Consider the following 20,613-nt stretch of genomic DNA (forward strand, 5'->3'; position numbering starts at 1 on the left):
GGTGGCCGCGGGTAACCTCAGTGACAGCTCAGCTGATCGCGTGGCTGTCTTCAGTTGCTGCTTGGAGCCTACAGGAGCGGCTATGTCTTCTGCAGCTCCGGTCACATCCATGCAGCAGAGCTGGAAGCGACGCTGGACCATCCTGGATTACCCCGGACATGGAGGGCTTTTTCGGGCTTATTAAAGTGGTGAACGAGGGTATATGTTTGTGTTTTTTATTTCTAATAAAGAATTTTTTCGGGTGTGTGTGTTTATTTACTGTCACTTACAAATTAATCATGGAAGGTATCTTGGGGAGATGCCTGACATGATTAATCTAGGAGTTATTGGCAGCTATGGGCTGCCAATAACTCCTTATTACCCCAATTGCCAAAGCACCAGGGCAAATCGGGAAGAGCCGGGTACAGTCCCAGAACTGTCGCATCTAATGTATGCGGCAATTCTGGGCGGCTGCTGACTGATATTGACTGATATTGTTAGGCTGGGGGGCTACCCATAACGTAGAGCTCCCCATCCTGAGAATACCAGCCCTCAGCCGTATGGCTTTATCTGCTGGTTTTAAAATTGGGGGGGACTGCACGCTGTTTTTTTTAATTATTTAATTATTTATTTCACTGCACAGTATAGACACGCCCACCGGCTGCTGTGATTGGGTGCAGTGAGACACCTATCACTTAGCGTGGGGGCGTGTCTCACTGCAATCAATTATAGGCGCCGGTGGGTGGGGAAAGCAGGGAATACGAGATTGTTTAATGAGCGGCCGGCTTTTTCAAAATAGTAAAAGCCACCGGAGCAGTGTGAATGTCGTGCAGCGCCGCGCCGGAGATCGGGGATCGGTGAGTATATGAGAGAGGACTGCTCAATTCAGTTACTCAGGAGTTTAGCGGTCACCGGTGAGTCCTTCACTGGTGACCGCTAGTCAGGACGCGACACAGACAGAGCCGCAGCATGACAATGAAGTCGGGTGAAGTTAAACCGAGTTCATTCTGATCGTGCGGCTCTTTCTGTGTCTGCTGTCTTCTGCCATTCAGCTCTGCTACATGGCTGTCTGTGTCTACTGTTAGCGGCCATGTAGCAGAGCTGAATGGCAGATGACATAGTAAAAACGCATCCCTACACATTACACTCGCTTGGCAAGTCAATAAATAAAAAAAAAAAAAAGGGTGCCCAATGCATACGTCACAGAACACATGATCTAAAGGATCGCACACAAAATTGATAAATTTAACATAGACTACTAACGCACGTGTGACAGCAAATGAACGACCTACGTTGCACAACAAATTGCAACGTGTAAAGCAGGCTTTAGGCTCCTTTCACATTGCGTTTCAGTGGCTTTGTTAAGGCATACGTCCAAAATCCTGCCCCTCCGCCCACAAAACGTGTTTTGGACATTTGCGCCGACAGGGCCAGTGAGTATAATGTAGCAGACAGAGCAAGCATATGCTCTGTCTTGCACCATTTTTGAGTGTATACGTTTTCTACAGGCGGATGCCCAGACGTAGCAGACTACGTGTCTGCCTGCACTAAGCGTATACACCCCACACCAGGCTCTCAATAGAGATTGTGCATTGACTGTAAAGGCCACGTCTCACTAAGCAACATCGCTAGCAACATCGCTGCTGAGGTACGACTTTTGTGACGCAACAGCGATGTTGCTAGCGATGTTGCTGTGTGTGACATCCAGCAACAACCTGGCCCCTGCTGTGAGGTCACCGGTTGTTGCTGAATGTCCTGGACCATTTTTTAGTTGTTGCTCTCCCGCTGTGAAGCGCACATCGCTGTGTGTGACAGCAAGAGAGCAACAACTGAATGTGCAGGCAGCAGGGAGCCGGCTTCTGCGGACGCTGGTAACCACGGTAAACACCGGGTAACCAAGAAGCCCTTTCCTTGGTTACCCAATATTTACCTTCGTTACCAGCGTCCGCCGCTCTCACGCTGTCAGTGCCGGCTCCCTGCTCCCATAGCCAGACTACACATCGAGTAATTAACCCGATGTGTACTCTGGCTAGGAGTGCAGGGAGCCAGCGCTAAGCGGTGTGCGCTGGTAACCAAGGTAAATATCGGGTTGGTTACCCGATATTTACCTTAGTTACCAAGCGCAACATCGCTTCCACGCGTTGCTGCTGGCTGGGGGCTGGTCACTGGTTGCTGGTGAGATCTGCCTGTTTGACAGCTCACCAGCAACCTGTGTTGCGACGCTCCAGCGATCCCTGATAGGTCAGGTTGCTGGTGGGATCGCTGGAGCGTCGCTTAGTGTGACAATACCTTAAGCTGTCAATCACAGCAGGAGACATGTCAGACTGCAGTGCTCTTGAGTTTCTAATCCTAATATGTAAATTGACTCTTCAGAGAGGAAGAGGGCTTGAACTCTGGGGCCACTATTGAAAGTAGCAATTCTAAAAGTCAATATCTACCCTTTAATGTGCCTTGTCATATGACTTAGGATATACAAGTCAAACCAAAATCTCAATTTGCAGACACTGTGTTTTGGGGTATTGTCCCTTGTCAGTGCAAAACATGAGATTTGATTTTGCTAGTTAAGAGGCTAAGATGCTTAGGCCAGCTACTAGAGAATTACAATAATCAGGGCAGGAGTGGAACACTGTCACAATGAGGGTTTTTGTTATTTCCATGATGAGAAAGGGGCAGATTCTAGAGATGTTCTTCAAGTGCAAGTGACAAAAGTGGGAGAGAGATTATATATAGGAGGTGAAGGAAAGATCGGTGTCAAGTAGAATACCCAGACAGCAAACCTGCAGCCTTATCGTGGTGCCGCACACAGAGAGGGAAATGTCAGGTTTAGGGAGGTTAGTAGACGAAGGGAGTAGAAGAATTTCAGTTTTGGAAAGCTTAAGTTTCAGATAGAGAGTAGACATGATGTTTGAAACTGTGGACAGTCACTGGGTTTCGGTAGTACAGCCACGGTGAGGTCATGTGATGAATTGTATAGTTGTGTGTCACCAGTGTACCGCCCCTGCAGCAGTCGAACTGTTCGGATCCGGAGTTGCTGTGGCTCGAGGGTCTCCGGACCCCGGGGCTTGCGGCCACTCAAATGTAAAGGGAGTATTTACAGGGTATAAATGTTCGTGACGTCACCTGCGGATTTTGGTAAGGGGAGTACCGCCGCTGCCGAAGGGAGTACTGGGGCAGATGATGTGGCAGCAACAAGGTGTCAGTCCCTCCGCAGGACAGTGGGGTTTTTGGTGAGCGGCTGGCTCAGCCTTGGGAAAGCAGGGAGCAGGGGTCAAGTTACTCATTACGGTAATCTTGGTGCTGGATTAGGTGGAATAAGCAGACAATCACTCATATGGTAAACCAAAGTCTATAGGTACCGCAGTTTCTGTGGGGGATCCCGTCCAGTTCCCACTCCCACCAATGTCACTTGGTAAGTCCGGAGCCCTGCCTCCGTGCCTGCCTCCGTACACAAATTGATTGACCATTGTGGCCCCTTGGCTTGAAGCTTTCAGGGCCCCACTACCTATGTGTATGGCAGCTGTGCTCTTGATGGCTAGCACTTGGGATTTTAGTGGGTTGTGTACTTTGGAGAACCCCATCCCCCCCTCGGTACCGGTAAGATAGTTGGGCTTTCTGGTGCCGACAATCCTCCTAGACTACAGTATGTCCGTCACACCCCTGTCCAGTGTTCCTGATACCGGTCCCCGATTCCTGTGGTCCCGGACCGTCTGCGGCCCAACCTGTCGCCTCCCTGGGAGCTACAACTCCCCAGGTCCTCATTGTTTGAGGGCTAACTCTCAACTCCTCGTCTCTCCTCCCACCAGTCTGCCTGACCCCTAGGTGGGTGGCCTTGCTCCAACCTGACCAACCCACTGGTGTGTCATGGTGTGAGGTGTGGTTGGGATTTGTAGTGCGGATGTTAGTGACCCTGTTGTTGGGAACGTGGAACCATGGGGTGTAGGCCCTGCCGCCTGGGAGACAGGATGCAGTTCCATGTAGCACCCTGATGTATTCAGGTGTGCTACATCAGCATAAAGATGGTAGTGGAAGCCAAGTTTGCTGATGGTCTGTCCAATTGAGGCAGTGTAGAGAAAGAAGAAAAGAGGGCCAAGGACTGAACCTTGAGAGACCCCAAGAGTGAGAGGAAGTGGAGAAGATGTGAAGTCAGCAAATGTATGCTGATCGAGCAATCAGAAAGATAGGAAGAGAACCAGGAGAGAGCAGTGTCCTTTAGGCTGATTGAGTAGAGCATAGAGAGTAGGAGATGGTAGTCAACAGTGTCGGACTGGAGTAGGTGTGAGGGAAAGGGGTCAGTAGTGCAAGTGGTAGCACAAGAAAATGAGAGGAGTCTGAAGACTTCTTCTGTGCCTGGGTCAAATGTGGAGAGTGAGCAAGACGGGATGTGGGAGGGATGGAAATCATGACACTTGGTGTCCGGGAGCCGATTTCCTGATATTTTCTATTTTTTCTGTGAAATAGGAGGCTAGATCATCAGTACAAAGGTGTGTGGTAAGAGGCTGCACTTTAAGACTGAAAAGGGAGTGACAGGTGTTCAAGAGCTTTTTTGGATTGTTGGAAAGTGAGGAGATCAGGGTGGTGAAGTGGGTCTGTTTGGCGAGGTGGAGGGCAGAGTTATAGGTTCTTAGCCTAAACTTATAGTGGATAAAGTTTTCTGGCGTGCGAATTTTCCTCCATAGGTGTTCAGCACTCCTAGAAATCGAGCTTGCGATGTGCGCCAGGACTGTTTTACTGTCTTTATAGGCTCTGAGGGTGAGGGGCACTACTCGGTCCAGAGTGCTTCTGAGAGTGTCATTGTAGTGATTTATAGCCAGATATGGGCTGGAAAAGGAGGCAATTGGGGACAGTGATGAGTGTAGAGAGTCCAAGTAAGTGTATGTGTATGTGTATGTAAGTAAGTGTATGTAAGTGTATGGGGATCAATAGCCTGTAGATTTTGCAATGTGTAATAGGTGGGATTGTGCTGGGATGGGCAAGTATTTGTGATTGTGAAGGGAAGGATATTGTGGTCAGAGAGGGGAAGAGGTGAGTTATCAAAGTGAGAGATTGAGCAGAGGGGTACAAAGACCAGGTCAAGGATGTTACCATGTGTCTTCATGTGTCTTAGAGGTTGCGAGCTGTGAGCGTCCAAGAGTGGTGGTTAGAGATAGAAGCTGGGATGCAGATGGGGAGCTGTGGATGTTCATGGGGTGGGGATGTTGAAGTCTCCCAGGATAAGGGTTCATAATTCCGAGGACATGGAGTTTGGCAGTCAGGCAGAAAAATGGTCAACAACTGGGTGGGTGAGCCTGGGGGACAGTAAACAACTGCTTCTCTGAGGGAGAGCCTGATTGTGTGAACCTCGAAATAAGGGAATGACAGTGATGGAGCTGGGGGGATGACCTGGAAAGTGCATTGTGGGGACAGGAGTAGAGATGAGCCACCACCCTAGCGTTCGAGTTCGGTTAGCCGAACGGAGGCTCCGTTCGACGAACCGTTCGACGAACCACTCGAACCCCATTGAAAACAATGGGAGGCAAACATAAACACATAAAAACACATTATACATGTACACATACAGTTAATCAACATTGCATAACACTTACAGGTCCCCGCGACGTGTCCTGCACTCTGTCTCCCGCAGCTTTTCCTTCCAATAATCACTGCGTCCTCCTGGTAACCAGCACTGATGATAGGACCTATCGTGACGTCAAAATAGCATGTGACCAGTCACGTGTCTGGCTAGACATCATTGCTAGGTCCTGTCAGTGCATCTCTCCGGTACGCAGTGATCGTTCAAGCATCTCCGTGTACCGGCAAAATGCTCTGGCACATGGTCGACTCCCCGTTCCTGCATGTGGGCGCTCTTTACAGAGTCAGCTAGCTGTCACAGCTGGTAAATAGCAGCACCGGGAATCACGTGATCGGAGCACCGTTGCTATGGTAACCAGCCTGTCAGCGGTGACGTCACCGCTTACAGCACGCAGCTTCTGCTCACTCACTGAGTGAATAGACTGCATGGGAGCAGCAGCATTCTTTCTCCCATGCAGTGCTGTCTGATGTAGCAGAGCTGCATGGGTTGAAGGAGAAAGAAGACAGAAGACCATGGATCGTGGAGGAATGAGAGGGAGTAATAAACATGGAGTCTCTAAGTGTGTCTGTGTATTTATTTCTATTAAAGTATTTTTTCTCAGTGTGGTGTCTTTTTTTTAACCCTTTATTGGAGATTCTTAATGGCCGGGTCAAACTTGCCTGACATTAAGAATCTCTGGCTTAATACTAGCCAGTAAAACAAAGCTAGCATTAACTCATTATTACCCAGCAAACCACCCGGCTTCAGGGCTGCTGGAAGAGTTGGATACAGCGCCAGATGATGGCGCTTCTATGAAAGCGCCATTTTCTGGGGCGGCTGCGGACTGCAATTCGCAGCAGAGGGGCTCAGAAACCTCGGGCCAATCTGTGCTGCGGATTCCAATCCCTAGCTGCCTAGTTGTACCTGGCTGGACACAAAAATGGGGCGAAGCTCACGTCGGTGTTTTTTTTTTAAATTATTTCATGAAATTCATGAAATAATTAAAAAAAGGGCTTCCCTATATTTTTAGTTCCCAGCCGGGTACAAATAGGCAGCTGGGGGTTGGGGGCAGCCGTACCTGCCTGCTGTACCTGGCTAGCATACAAAAATATGGCGAAGCTCAAGTCATTTTTTTTTAGTTTTTTGGCAACAAAAATAAAAAATGCTTCCCTGGATTTTCCATTGCCAGTGAAGGTAACACCAAGCAGTGGGGGTTAGCAGCCAGTAGCTGCTTGGATTACCCTTAGCTAACAATACAAAAAAATGCAGCGGGAGTCCATATATTTTTTTTTTAACTATTTATTTAAATAACTAAAAAAAGGGCTTCCCAGTATTTTGATTGCCTGACATCACAGTACTGTAAAAATAAATCATTAAAAAAAATGACTTAGCGCTCCGCGGTATTTTTGATTCTCAGCGCAGATAAAACACACAGCAAAGGGTTGCCACCCCCATCTTCCTGGCGTTACCTTGGCTGGCAATCAAAATACAGGGAAGCCCATTAATTTTTTTTATTTCAAAAAATAGTTTAAAAAAAAAATGACATGGAGTCCCCCCATTTTTGATAGCCAGCTAGGGTAAAGCAGACGGCTGTAGCCTGAAAACCACAGCTAGCAGCTTTACCGTGGTTGGTGATCCAATGTGGAGGTCACCCCAGGCTCTTTTTTTATAATTATTTTATAAATATTAATAATTACAAAAAAAAAGTAGGGTCCCCTCCAAATTGGATCACCAGCCAAGGTAAAGCGGACAGCTGTGGTCTGGTATTCTCAGGGTTGGAAGGTCCATAGTTATTGGCCCTTCACAGCCTAAAAATAGCAGGCCGCAGGCGCCCCAGAAGTGGTGCATCCACTAGATGTGCCAATCCTGGCGCTTCACCCCAGCTCATCCCGTGCCCTGGTGCAGTGGCAAACGGGGTAATAAATGGGGTTGATGCTAGCTGTAAGGTCACCTGACATCAAGCCCAGCAGTTTGTGATGTCATGGCGTCTATCAGATACCCGACATCACAAACTGTCAGTACTAACAAAAAAAATAGACAAAAAAATGTATTTGAAAAAACACTCCCCAAAACATTCCCTCCTTTCACCAATTTATTGTAAGGGAAAAAATAAGGGGGTCCCACGACGACTCTGGACCATCTAGAATATGGGGGACACGCTCAGGGAACGTATCCCACATTTTCTAGGACTGCAGACCCTCCATGTGAGGAGTGTGGGTGCAATGAATCTGCACCCACTCTCCCCGAGTCCACAGCAGCAGAGTACATGTCGTAACTGTTGCTACCAAAGCTGCAATGCCTTGATCATGAGGTAAGGGCATGCCTAATCAGGAGAACTATTCTACATTTCCAAATATTGGTATTTGCTGATATTATTGTTATTCCACCTACTATATATTGGGGATAGGATCTTGGAGATGGAATACCCCTTTAACTCCAGTTATCCAGCTGAATGAATACTAAACAACAGAGCTCGCTATTTAGACATGTTTTCTTGTGGCGTATAACGGGCTCTCATGTTTGGTAGTTGTTCAGCAGGGCAACTATAAAATCAAATACCTCCATTTGGAAATGTAGTATAGCTCTCCTGATCAACTATGTTCCTTACCTCATTAGCAGGGCATTGCAGTAGCTTACAGATGCATGGATACCGCCACTCACTGTGTCTGAACACAGGAAGCTGAGCTGACAGCCGCTCTGTGCATGCGGCAGCGTCTATTGTGAATGAGGGGACCGCGGGGGATCAACGCTGCACAGGTACCGTGGGACACCGGGGAACACTGGTGGAGTTATAGGGGGTGACCTGGCAGGGCCTGGGGAGGAGTTTTCCGTCGCATGTGTCATGTCACATGCGACAGAAATCAGAGGAGCGGACAGCTGGTGTCTGATATTCTCAGACTAGGAAGGTCCATGGTTATTGGACTCTCCCCAGTCTAAAAATAGCAGGCCGCAGCCGCCCTAGAAGTGGCGCATCCATTAGATGCGCCAATCCTGGTGCTTCGCTCCAGCTCATCCCGTTGCCCTGGTGCGGTGGCAAACAGGGTAATATATGGGGTTAATACCACATGTGTAATGTCACCTGGCATCAAGCCCTGGGGTTCGTGATGTCAGGCGTCTATCAGATACCCGACATCACCAACCCAGTCAGTAATAAAAAAAAAAAGACGACAAACACATTTTTATTTGAAAAACACTGCCCAAAACATTCCCTCTTTCACCAATTTATTAGAAAGAAAAACAAATCCAGGTCTGGTGTAATCCAAGGGGGTCCCAAGACGATCCATACCATAGTCAATGTCCCAGTCAATGAAGAACAGAATGTCCCATATTGGCTGGGAGAGCAATGCAGTGACCTGAGCTAACATCAATAGGTCAGCCCAGGTCACTGCAGGGCATGACAAGTGCTGCTGTCAGGAGGATAGCGAGGTACATTACCTGCGGTGATTGCTGCACTCCTGATAGCAGAGCTGTCACTGAGTTCAATGACCGCCACCTTCACAACCAAGTATTGCGGGTGCCTGTGATGTCACCACTAGTCACAGTCTCGGGTCGGCAGTGAGAGGAGATGTGAAAAGCAGCGGCCATGGAGGACAGTGACAGCGCTGACGTCAGGAGGGCAGGACTTCATCACCGCAGGTAAGGAACTTCACTAACCTCCTGACGGCAGCACTTGTCATCCCCGCGGCTGCTGTCACTGCAGGGTGGGCAGCTGCGGACACCGTACAGTGCGGGCATATGCTGACACTGCTGAGTGGGCAGCCGCGGGGCTGGAGCTGGAGCGGGGCACAGACTGCAGTGGCATCCGACGGAAGTCACACGGAAGTGCTTCTGTGTGGCTTTTGGAGATTTTTGCACACGCAGCCAGGGTAAACATCAGGTTACTAAGCAAAGCGCTTTGCTTGGCTACCCGATATTTACCTTGGTTACCAGCTTACCGCAGGGTGCCAGCGATGGCTCCCTGCACACGTAGCTGTAAAAAGCCACGCTTTTGGTGATCGAACCGTTCTCGAACGTAACTCGAACTGCCAAACTTTTAGCAAATCGTTTGAGTTCGTCGAACGACTCGAACATCCCCCCAAATCACTCGAATATGAAATTGGCGAACCTCGAACATCGCTCATCTCTAGACAGGAGTAAGTTGACTCCACCAACATGTCTGTTTTTAAGTCTTGAGGAATGGGAAAAATGTAAGCCGTAATGAGAAATGGCAGCAGGGGAAGTGGTATCGGAATCCTGAATCCAGGTTACAGTGAGGGCCAGCAGATTAAGAGAGTTATTGAGAAAGTAATTGTGAATGTGTGCCGCCCCCACGTCAGCAGCCGGGCTGCTTGGATCCGAATCCGCAGTGGCTCGACGGATCTCTGGACCCGGGGGTCACGCGCACACTCAAATAAAAAGGGACATATATGTACGGGGATTGCTGTAGATACTTTGTGACGCCACCCACGGTGTGGTAATATGGAGTACCACTGCTGCCGTCGGGAGGCACCCGGGGGCGATGGAATGGCAGCTGGTTGTTCAACCCCTCCGTGGGTAGGGGTGGATGCCCCGGGGTTTGGTGTCCAGGACACGGGGAGCGCTGTAGGCCGGAGGTGGTGCGCTGAGCCGGACTGGGGAATGTTGGTGTACTCACTGTTGAATAACTGCACACAAGTCTGTTGGTAAACCAAGGTGTCAGTGGCCGGCTGCCGCGTCGGGGTGTACTCGGGTCCCACACCCGGCTGGTGTACCGATGTCCCTTCCTCCGGCACTCTTTAATTTTTCCTCACTTTGGGACAACTCCGCATAGAACGGGGAAGTCCACTCCCGGTATGTTCTGGTTGGGAGACGTGCCCGCGAAAACTGACCCTTGGGATCTCAGTGGGTGTTTGCGGATACCCTATCCTCCGCGGTGGGATGCCGTTTCGCTCTATCTGGGCTAACACTTCTGGAGCAGTGTCTGGAACCTTGCTCCCGGCCTGGTGAATTAGAGAAGGGGCTTGCAACCGTCTTCTAACTAGGGTCCAGGTACCCCCCCTGTGCACGGTTTCCAGGCCGGATCTCAGCTGTCGGTACCGGCGGGCTCCAACCCTGTCCTGGTCCACTTTGGATTGCCACCTAGCCAGTAGACCAGAGCCACTACCCTGGCTACCCTTCACTAGGCTGCCAACTTCAACTTTCCACTTCAAACTCAAAACAGAAACTGACTGGTTCCCGTCACTGAATCCTCAAGACCCTCTAAGTGGGTGCTCCCAAGCCGTCTGGTCCTGCCCACTGATGTGTCCTTCTTACCCTGAGGGGGGTGGCTAGGATTTCGTGGCTGATGGTACCTTGTGTGGGAAGGTGTTATGTGGTGTGTAGTGCTCTTCTGTGACCACCTGGCGGCGCCAGGGCGTCACAAATGTAAGGAAGCTTATTGCATACAGACCGTGGATTCTAATGTTAAAAGGTTAGCAGGGTTTGTATGAGAGATGGGGGAGGGGTTGAAGGTGGCACAGGGTGGTCTTGGATTAGGAGTGATATCGACTGAAAGAAGCAGCAATAAGTGGAGAAAGAGCAGATAGTTTTCGAATTTGTAATATGGCTTATAATGCAAAAGCTTAGAGAACGGGTCGGGAACCTTTTTGGCTTTGAGAGCCATGAACGCCACATATTTTAAAATGTACTTCTATGAGAGCCATACTCACCTGGGGGGAGCGGCGGTGATGGAGCGGCTCAGAAGGTCCCAGGGGGCAGGTTCGGTGATGCTGCGGGCACGGAGGAGCGGGTGTTGTGGCTCAAGAGGGTCAGTGTGCGGAGGGTCAGCGATACTTCTGTAGGCTCGTGCCTTGTGGGATGTCGCGGTGGCGGGTGCCATTGATCTGCCAGCAGGCTGCTTTGAATCTCCCGCAGTTGACGAGATCAACTTCAAGAAAATGGCCGTGGCGCGTGCGCAGATTGACGCAATGGACTTTGAGAAAATGGCCACGGAGTCCTATCTACGCACGCTCCGCCTCCACTGCCATTTTCTTGCAGTCGATCTCAAACTGTGAGAGATTCAAAGTAGCCCGCAGTCCGCCGGCGTGACACCCCAGTATCACCGACCCTGCGCTACCACTGCCGCCCCGGTAAGCCATATGCAGTTTATAAGATGCGCCCCCATTTTTCCTCCCAGTTTTGGGGGAAAACAAGGGCGTCTTACAAACCAGAAAATATGGTAATTTTTCGGCAGTGATGACGCAGGGTATATGGAGGGCTCGGAGGTGGTTTCACTGCAGTGGAGCAGCTTAGAAGGGTCAGTTAGTGGCAGCGGAGGGTCGGCGATACTGCGGGCTCGTTGGATATCACAGTGGCGGGCTCCATTGATCTGCAGGCTGCTTTGTACTGTTGACAGTTGACACGATGGACTTCCAACAAAAAATGGCTGTGGAGGCCAATCTGCGCACGCGCTGCCTCTGCAGCCATTTTCTAGAAGTCCATTGAGTCAATGGCTGGTGATTCAATGGAGCCCGCAGTCCAATGGCAGATCAATGGCGCTCACTGCCACAACACCCCACAAGCCTGCAGTATTGCTGACCCTCCGCTGCCGCACACAGACCCTCTTGAGCCTTGACCTCCTTTCCTCCGAGCCCGCTGGCAGATCAATTGCACCCGCCGCCGTGACACTCCATGAGCCCGCAGTATCGCCGACCCTCCGCACATTGATCCTCATGAGCTGCGACAACCCCTCCTCTGAGCTAGCAGCATCGCCTACCCTGCCTCCTGTGACCTTCCTGAGCCGCTCCACCACCACCACTCCCCCTTGGTGAGCTAATATAAGATGCACTAAGATTATAAGATGGACCCTCATTTTTACCGTACAAATGATTTTTTTTTCCTATTTTCCTCATTCAAATTTGGGATGCATCTTATAATCCAAAGCACCTTATTAAATGAAAAATATGGTAAATTAACCTCACATTTTTTGCTCTTTTCTGGATCAACATTGCAGGATAGTAGGCTTAACTGGATGTGTGACGCCCTGGACTAGTCAGGTCGTCACAGGGTTCTGCACAATCTTTCTTTCCCCGTGCAGGGCTCAACCCCCAATGGTTCTGGGAACCCAACTTGCAGTACTGCCTCCACCAGCATTCACAAATCCTAGACACACCTTGCACCACACCCTGTCAGGCACAGTAGTGGGCTGCTTAAGCTGAAATAGGGCCGCCCACCTAGGGGTCAGTCAGGGAAGTGGGAGGTGTCAAGTCAGTGGAGTGGTAGCCCTCGAGCTGAGAGGAACTCAGAGGAAGCTGGGAGTTGTAGCTCCCAGGAAAAAGGAGATTAGGTCGCAGACGGTGGTCTGAACCTAGAGGCGTCAGACCCCAGTCGCAGCGGATTGAGGCTAAGTTCCTGGGACCTATCTTGGAGGATGGTCAGCAGCCTGAGCCTAATCACCGGTCCAGGGCCGAAGGCATGATGGGGTACACGGACCCTAGGTCAGGGAGAAGCTTCAAGCAACCCGGCAATTAACCTGTGGAGGACAGGGCCTCTATGGACTGTTCCCACGAAGCTCAGAGATCGGGAGCACTAGCGTAATGAGGGGGATAGGGCTTTCCAAGCAAGCAGCCCACTGAAATCCCAAGCGTGAGCTCCTGAGAGCAGACTCTTATACTTAGCCACAGTGGGGAGCGGGGCCCAGAAAGCTCCAAGCTGACGGGCCACAAAGGACACTCTAAGAATTCTGTGTCAGGAAGCAGGTCACGGACCACCAGGCAGTGCTGCAGGGGATGAGACAAGGACGAGCTCCCTCAAGAGGGCAGCGGCTCCCAGAGACTTGGTTTATCCTGTTGTCAGCATCTGCTTTATTGCTGAGTGAGTACCTGATTAACCCCTGTAACCAGCGAGCCTGCGCTCCCCTTGCAATCCATCCCACTATCCGGGGTCCCGGGCCATTCCCTACCTGTGGAGGGTAACGTAATCTAGCTGCCCCACTCCATCACCCCGGGTACTCCCAACGGCAGCGGCGGTACTCCCTATTACCGCACACCACGGATGGATTCACAAACTATATATATCTCCCCTGTAAATACCCCTTTCTTCATTCGGGTGTGACCCTTTAGCCCCCGGGTCCGGAGACCCTTGAGCCACGAGCAATGACGTCCGGATCCGACCATTCGGCCGATGGTGGGGCGGTACAGATGGACTTGACTTACCTTTTTTGCAATTTTTATTGTTAGGCCTAAGACACACGGCGTGAAAATTGGAGTGAGTGGGATGCAATAAAACATTGCAATCCACTCGGTCCAACATTAGCCTATATGTCAGCAGCCATGAGAGATTATTTTCACCGAGAAAACAATTGCAGTATGCTGCGACTGTAATGCGATCCAGGTTTCTCTCGCACCCATTCAAGTCTATGGGGTGAGAAAAAAAATTGCACTGCACTCACAGTACACCGGTTACTGCGAGTGCAGGGCGAGAATGGCAATAGCCGGCTACACAGGAGAGAGGGAGATAAATCCCTCCCTCCCCTCCTCAGTGCCGGCTCATCCCCCACAGCTGAGGTCCGAACGCATGATCGGATCTCAGTGACACTCGCATGACACTCGGCTCCTGCGGTGCTGCCAGCGTGAGCCAAGTGTCATGTGAGGATCGCAGTAGATCCCCATCTGGCCTTGGCCTTACTGATGTACTATTTATAATTGGTCTACAAGAAGTTATCATATTATCATACTTAATATTAGGGTGATAAATGCGAGTTAGCTGAGAAGTCTGAGATTATTAGAAATTTCCTATTATTCTAGCCTCATCTAGTAAATTTTACACTTTACTACACTTTTAACCTCATAATAGATGCTACTATGTGGGTAGAAGTTACTGCATTGCATACATTTTGATTTATTTTGAATACATTCTTCTCAAGATCTTTGTCAACACTCTATTTCCATCTGTGTTTTCTCAAAAAATATCCAGAGAGGCATAAAACAAGGCTATATTTACAGTAAGGAAAACAGGACCATACAGTAAGTCAGATGTAGTTTATAAACTGTGAACAGACAAATTGCCACTAGTAATTTCCCAACTCGCCCTGGAAGGGAGTAGACTTTCTTCCTGCTGATCTGTGGTGGCATTGAATCTACGCTGAAAAAAGAAAACAGGAAACATGAATATTAAAATTAATGTATTGTCAAAGGAAAATGCAGTCTACCCTTAAAGAGATTTCCAGCACACTAATGACTTGCTGGATCTAAATTTCGAAGCTAGTTAAAGACTACTTGAAAAATAATTTTAAAATAACCAAAAGTCACTTGAAAAGTGGCCTTTAGCTGCTGTAAAACTGCGTTCCTCTCACCCTTTCCTCCCCCCATTTAGTGGTCCTGTCGAAGATTCTGTCCGAACCCCCCCTGCAAAACCCCCTGGTTTCGGACGTATGCATCGACGGGTCAAGTAACTATAATGATGCAGAAGGAGTCACCATGTACTCTGTTGTGCACCATTTCGGGAGATTTTTTTTTTAAGTATTTGTAAAAGGTTTTTCCTAAAGCCTTTTGTGCAGCCCTTTCATTAGACAGTGCCTAGTTTAGAGTGCGTTCCATCAAGACTCACTTCAAAGTAGTGACATACACTATATTTTTTTCCCATCAGGCACTTTTCAAAACCTGAAGCAGAAAAACACGCTCAAATCTAGGATCTAGGGAACAGGAGGGTATTTGAGCAAATAAGGGGATAGGTAGCGCAGATAAAGACATTAAGACAGTAGGGGTCAATGAAAGTCTGGGGGACTGGGACATGCAAGGAAAGTAGGGAGATGAGGAGTAAAGAATGTGTTAATAGTATTAAATGTCATATGGCATATGCAAGAAGTCTTGCAAACAAAATGAATGAATTGGAGACTCTTAGGCTACGTGCGCACGTTGCGTTTTTACCTGCGTTTCCGCAGCGTTTTTAGCTGCAGCGTTTTTGCGCTAAAACGCATGCGTTTTTGGTTTCCAGCAAAGTCTATGGGAAAAGATGAAATCCTGTCTGCACTTTGCTTTTTTTTCTGCTGCGTTTAATTTGCATATTTGTGGTCAAAAACCATGCAGAAAAAGAAGCAGCATGTCAGTTGTTTTTGCCATTTCTGCAGCGTTTCCTTACCTTTGGAGTCAATGAGAAATGGCAAAACGCAACCAAAATCAACTTTCCTGCGTTTTTCATGCTTTTTACCTGCTTTTCCACTGCGTTTTTGGCTTTAAAAACGCATGCTTTTCTGGCATAAAATTAATGGGTTCTAATGTTCCTTTACACACACACAATAACCGAAAATTTAAATGATAAAAAATATTAAACTTTACCTATTTTTCTGTTAAAATGTGCATAACCGCTATTATTTCATTAAAATTGATAATGTTCCATATATTTTTATTAAAAGTTAATTTTAACCTTTTTTTCTCTTTTTTCATTCTTTTTGACTATTCCAACTTTATTTCTCAGTGTCTTGATCTACAAAACGCATCTGCAGAAACGCAGGTGAAAACGCAGGTAAAAAGCGCTGAAAACGCAGTAAAAATGCGGTAAATACGCATGTGTTTTTAGCGCTAAAAAATGGTCAAAAGCTATTTGGTCAAAAACCAAGGGAAGGAAAACGTGCAGAATAAACTGCAGGTACTCCGATGCAACATGCGCACATAGCCTTATGTCAACCATGGATTATGATGTGGTGGGCATTACAGAAACCTGGCTGGATGAAAGCAATGACTGGGTGACAAATGTAGAGGGTTACACCACATTCAGAAAGGAGAGGAAAGACAAAAAAAAGTGAAGCAGTGTGTATACAGTTAGGTCCAGAAATATTTGGACATTGACACAATTTTCGCGAGTTGGGCTCTGCATGCCACCACATTGGATTTGAAATGAAATCTCTACAACAGAATTCAAGTGCAGATTGTAACGTTTAATTTGAAGGTTTGAACAAAAATATCTGATAGAAATTGTAGGAATTGTACACATTTCTTTACAAACACTCCACATTTTAGGAGGTCAAAAGTAATTGGACAAATAAACCAAACCCAAAAAAAATTTTTTAGTTTCAATATTTTGTTGCGAATCCTTTGGAGGCAATCACTGCCTTAAGTCTGGAACCCATGGACATCACCAAACGCTGGGTTTCCTCCTTCTTAATGCTTTGCCAGGCCTTTACAGCCGCAGCCTTCAGGTCTTGCTTGTTTGTGGGTCTTTCCATCTTAAGTCTGGATTTGAGCATTTGAGCAAGTGAAATGCATGCTCAATTGGGTTAAGATCTGGTGATTGACTTGGCCATTGCAGAATGTTCCACTTTTTTGCACTCATGAACTCCTGGGTAGCTTTGGCTGTATGCTTGGGGTCATTGTCCATCTGTACTATGAAGCGCCGTCCGATCAACTTTGCGGCATTTGGCTGAATCTGGGCTGAAAGTATATCCCGGTACACTTCAGAATTCATCCGGCTACTCTTGTCTGCTGTTATGTCATCAATAAACACAAGTGAGCCAGTGCCATTGAAAGCCATACATGCCCATGCCATCACGTTGCCTCCACCATGTTTTACAGAGGATGTGGTGTGCCTTGGATCATGTGCCGTTCCCTTTCTTCTCCAAACATTTTTCTTCCCATCATTCTGGTACAGGTTGATCTTTGTCTCATCTGTCCATAGAATACTTTTCCAGAACTGAGCTGGCTTCATGAGGTGTTTTTCAGCAAATTTAACTCTGGCCTGTCTATTTTTGGAATTGATGAATGGTTTGCATCTAGATGTTAACCCTTTGTATTTACTTTCATGGAGTCTTCTCTTTACTGTTGACTTAGAGACAGATACACCTACTTCACTGAGAGTGTTCTGGACTTCAGTTGATGTTGTGAACGGGTCCTTCTTTACCAAAGAAAGTACCGTATGCGGCGATCATCCACCACTGTTGTCATCCGTGGACGCCCAGGCCTTTTTGAGTTACCAAGCTCACCAGTCAATTCCTTTTTCCTCAGAATGTACCCGACTGTTGATTTTGCTACTCCAAGCATGTCTGCTATCTCTCTGATGGATTTTTTCTTTTTTCTCAGCCTCAGGATGTTCTGCTTCACCTCAATTGAGAGTTCCTTAGACCGCATGTTGTCTGGTCACAGCAACAGCTTCCAAATGCAAAACCACACACCTGTAATCAACCCCAGACCTTTTAACTACTTCACTGATTACAGGTTAACGAGGGAGACGCCTTCAGAGTTAATTGCAGCCCTTAGAGTCCCTTGTCCAATTACTTTTGGTCCCTTGAAAAAGAGGAGGCTATGCATTACAGAGCTATGATTCCTAAACCCTTTCTCCGATTTGGATGTGAAAACTCTCATATTGCAGCTGGGAGTGTGCACTTTCAGCCCATATTATATATATAATTGTATTTCTGAACATGTTTTTGTAAACAGCTAAAATAACAAAACTTGTGTCACTGTCCAAATATTTCTGGACCTAACTGTATTTATCAAATCTAACCTAAGACCTGTGTTCAATGAGCATGTAGCGGGAAGTTGTGACAATGTAGAGTCAGTATGGGTAAATGTACAAGGGGAAGAAAATAATGGAAAGCTGCTAATTGGAGTTTTGCTATAAGCCTCCTAACATACCTGAACAGGTAGAGAATGAAATGCTGCAACAAATTTAAAAGGCAACAAATAATAATAACAATAATTTGGTGCTTATTATGGGCGTTTTCAACTATCCAGACATACAGTGGGACATAGAATCTTCAGATCGTGCTAAAAATTGTAAGTTCTTATCTACTATTCAAGACAATTACTGTACCTCTCTCAGATGGTAGATGAACCGACCACGGGAGATAACTTGCTAGATCTGGTCCTGTGAAATAGACCAGATACAATTTCAGATCTACGGGTCCGGGAGCACTTGGGCACCAGCGATCATAATATGGTAAGCTTCAACGTAATATTCAATAGAACATTTAAAAGAGGGAATGCTAAAACCTGGAATTTTAGGAAAGCTGATTTCAACAAATTAAGGGAAGAGCTTAAATGTGTAGATTGGGACAAAGTCATGGTAACTGGGGATACTGAACATAAATGGGGTAAGTTTAAGGGTATACTCCTAGAGTCCTGTAAAAAGCGTATACCCTCTGGTAATAAAACGTCTCGGAATAAAAAGAAACCACTATGGATAAATAAGACTGTACAAAGTACGGTATAATAAAACAAAAAAGTGCAGTCAAAATCTTGAAAGCTGAGAATACAGAAATAGCATTTCAGAAGTATAAAGATATCAATAGGAAATGTAAAAAAGAAATCAAGCTAGCAAAATTAGCTACTGAAACAAAAATCGCCAAGGACATTAACCTCTTAACGACTGTGGGCGGTAAAATTATGTCCTAGCGGTCATATTCTTAAGTTTCCCCGGCTACTGCCGGCAGCCTGGGGAAATCGGCGCACATCTCAGCTGATTTATACAGCTGACATGTGTGCCTGTAAGGTGTGACACCCTGGCAAAACCAGGTAGTCACAAATAGGCCCCCGCATAACACCTTCCCTCATTTAGGAACACACAGCCGACCTGAAACCCTAGTCACTCCTCCTTAGGGAAAGATAGAAACACCAGTGGGCGTTACCAGGCGGTTGGGACACGCCTACCCAGGGGTCTAGACAGCCCGGGACGGGGAAACAAGCAGAAAGTGTTTGGAGTTTAGTTTGGAGAGGAGTGTGGGCTGGAGCTAAGTGTAGGTCCAGCAGAGAAGTTCAAGTTGAACGGGTAGGAGCCCTGGTGCCTCTGGCTAGGTGGCACCACCTTAGAAGGGCCGGACCCGAGCAGCGCCGGCTGCTGGCACGGGGCGGCATAAAGGCACAAGTGGAATCGTATTCTGCCTGTGTATTTTAACCCCTTAAATGGCGCTGTCAATAAGTGACAGCGCCATTATAACCGCAAACCCACTGAAAATTTACTTACAGGCCGATACCGGAAGTCACATGACGTGATCACGTGACTTCTGGTGGTTGTCATGGTAGCACAGAGTTATGTGATGACTTTTGTGCTCACATGACTAAGGTACTGTAAACAAACAGCCGAGTACTGGCTGTTACAAGAGATGATCATTTCTCCAGGTCTGAGTGATGCAGCTCTGATCGGGAAAAATGAATGAGTGATCAGACTGCTGATCCTTATAGTCCCCTAGAGGACCTAGTAAAATAAAAAAAATAAGTTAAAAAAGTTTTAAAAAATAATACAAAAAAAAGTTCAAATCACCCCCCTTTTGCCCTATTGAATATTAAAGGGTTAAAAAAATAAAAAAATATACACACATTTGGTATTGCTACATTCAGAAACGCTCGATCTATCAAAATATTAAATAAATTAATCTGATCGGTAAGCAACGTAGCGTCAAAATTATTCCAAATGCCAAAATTACATTTTTTGGTTGCCACAAATTTTGCGCAAAATGCAATAACAGGCGGTTAAAATGTAACATCTGCGCAAAAATGATACGGTTAAAAACGTTATCTCGAGACGCAAAAAATAAGATATCACTGAGGCATAGATCCTGAAAAATGAGAACGCTACGGGTTGCGGAAAGTGGTGCAAAACGTACGCCACTTTTTTTGGACAAACTTCTGATTTTTTTTAACCCCTTAAACTTAGTAAACTTATTCCTGTTTGGTGTCTATGAACTCGTACTGACCTGAGGCATCACAGTGACACATCAGTTTTACCATATAGTGAACACTATGAATAAAATATCTCAAAAATTATAGTGCAATCGCAGTTTTTTTTGCAATTTTTCCGCATTTGGAATTTTTTTTGCCGTTTTCCGGTACGCTATATGGTAAAACATTTGGTTTCATTCAAAAGTACAGCTCGTTCCACAAAAAATGAGCCCTCACATGACCATATTGTCTGTAAAATAAAAAAGTTACTTTTCTTGGAAGAATGGCGAAAAATAAAACGGAAAGCGCAAAATCGGCCGGTCGTGAAGGGGTTAAAATAAATCCCCAATTTTTTTTCTAAATACATTAATGCCAAAAGGAAAACAAAGTATGGTATTGGCCCTTTAAAATATAATAAGTTAAATATAGAGGTCAAAGAAAAGGCTGAGATATTAAACAGGCACTTTTCATCTGTGTTCACCAAGAAAATTACTGTTCCAG

At 47.0% G+C, this 20,613-nt stretch overlaps 1 long non-coding RNA gene across 1 annotated transcript in view; it reads right to left on the reverse strand.

The window, feature by feature from the left end:
- Positions 1 to 14,541: 14,541 nt before the first annotated feature.
- LOC142296495 (uncharacterized) overlaps positions 14,542 to 20,613 on the reverse strand; it is a 68,748-nt gene continuing 62,676 nt past the window's right edge. Inside the window, exons 4-5 of the long non-coding RNA XR_012751641.1 lie at positions 18,269 to 18,322; positions 14,542 to 14,605 (exon numbers count right to left, since the gene is read on the reverse strand). This is a non-coding gene — a long non-coding RNA (uncharacterized LOC142296495). The remainder of the gene's footprint in view (positions 14,606 to 18,268; positions 18,323 to 20,613) is intronic.

The sequence above is a fragment of the Anomaloglossus baeobatrachus genome, chromosome 3 (assembly GCF_048569485.1).
Source record: "Anomaloglossus baeobatrachus isolate aAnoBae1 chromosome 3, aAnoBae1.hap1, whole genome shotgun sequence".
Classification (NCBI taxonomy): Eukaryota; Metazoa; Chordata; class Amphibia; order Anura; family Aromobatidae; genus Anomaloglossus; species Anomaloglossus baeobatrachus.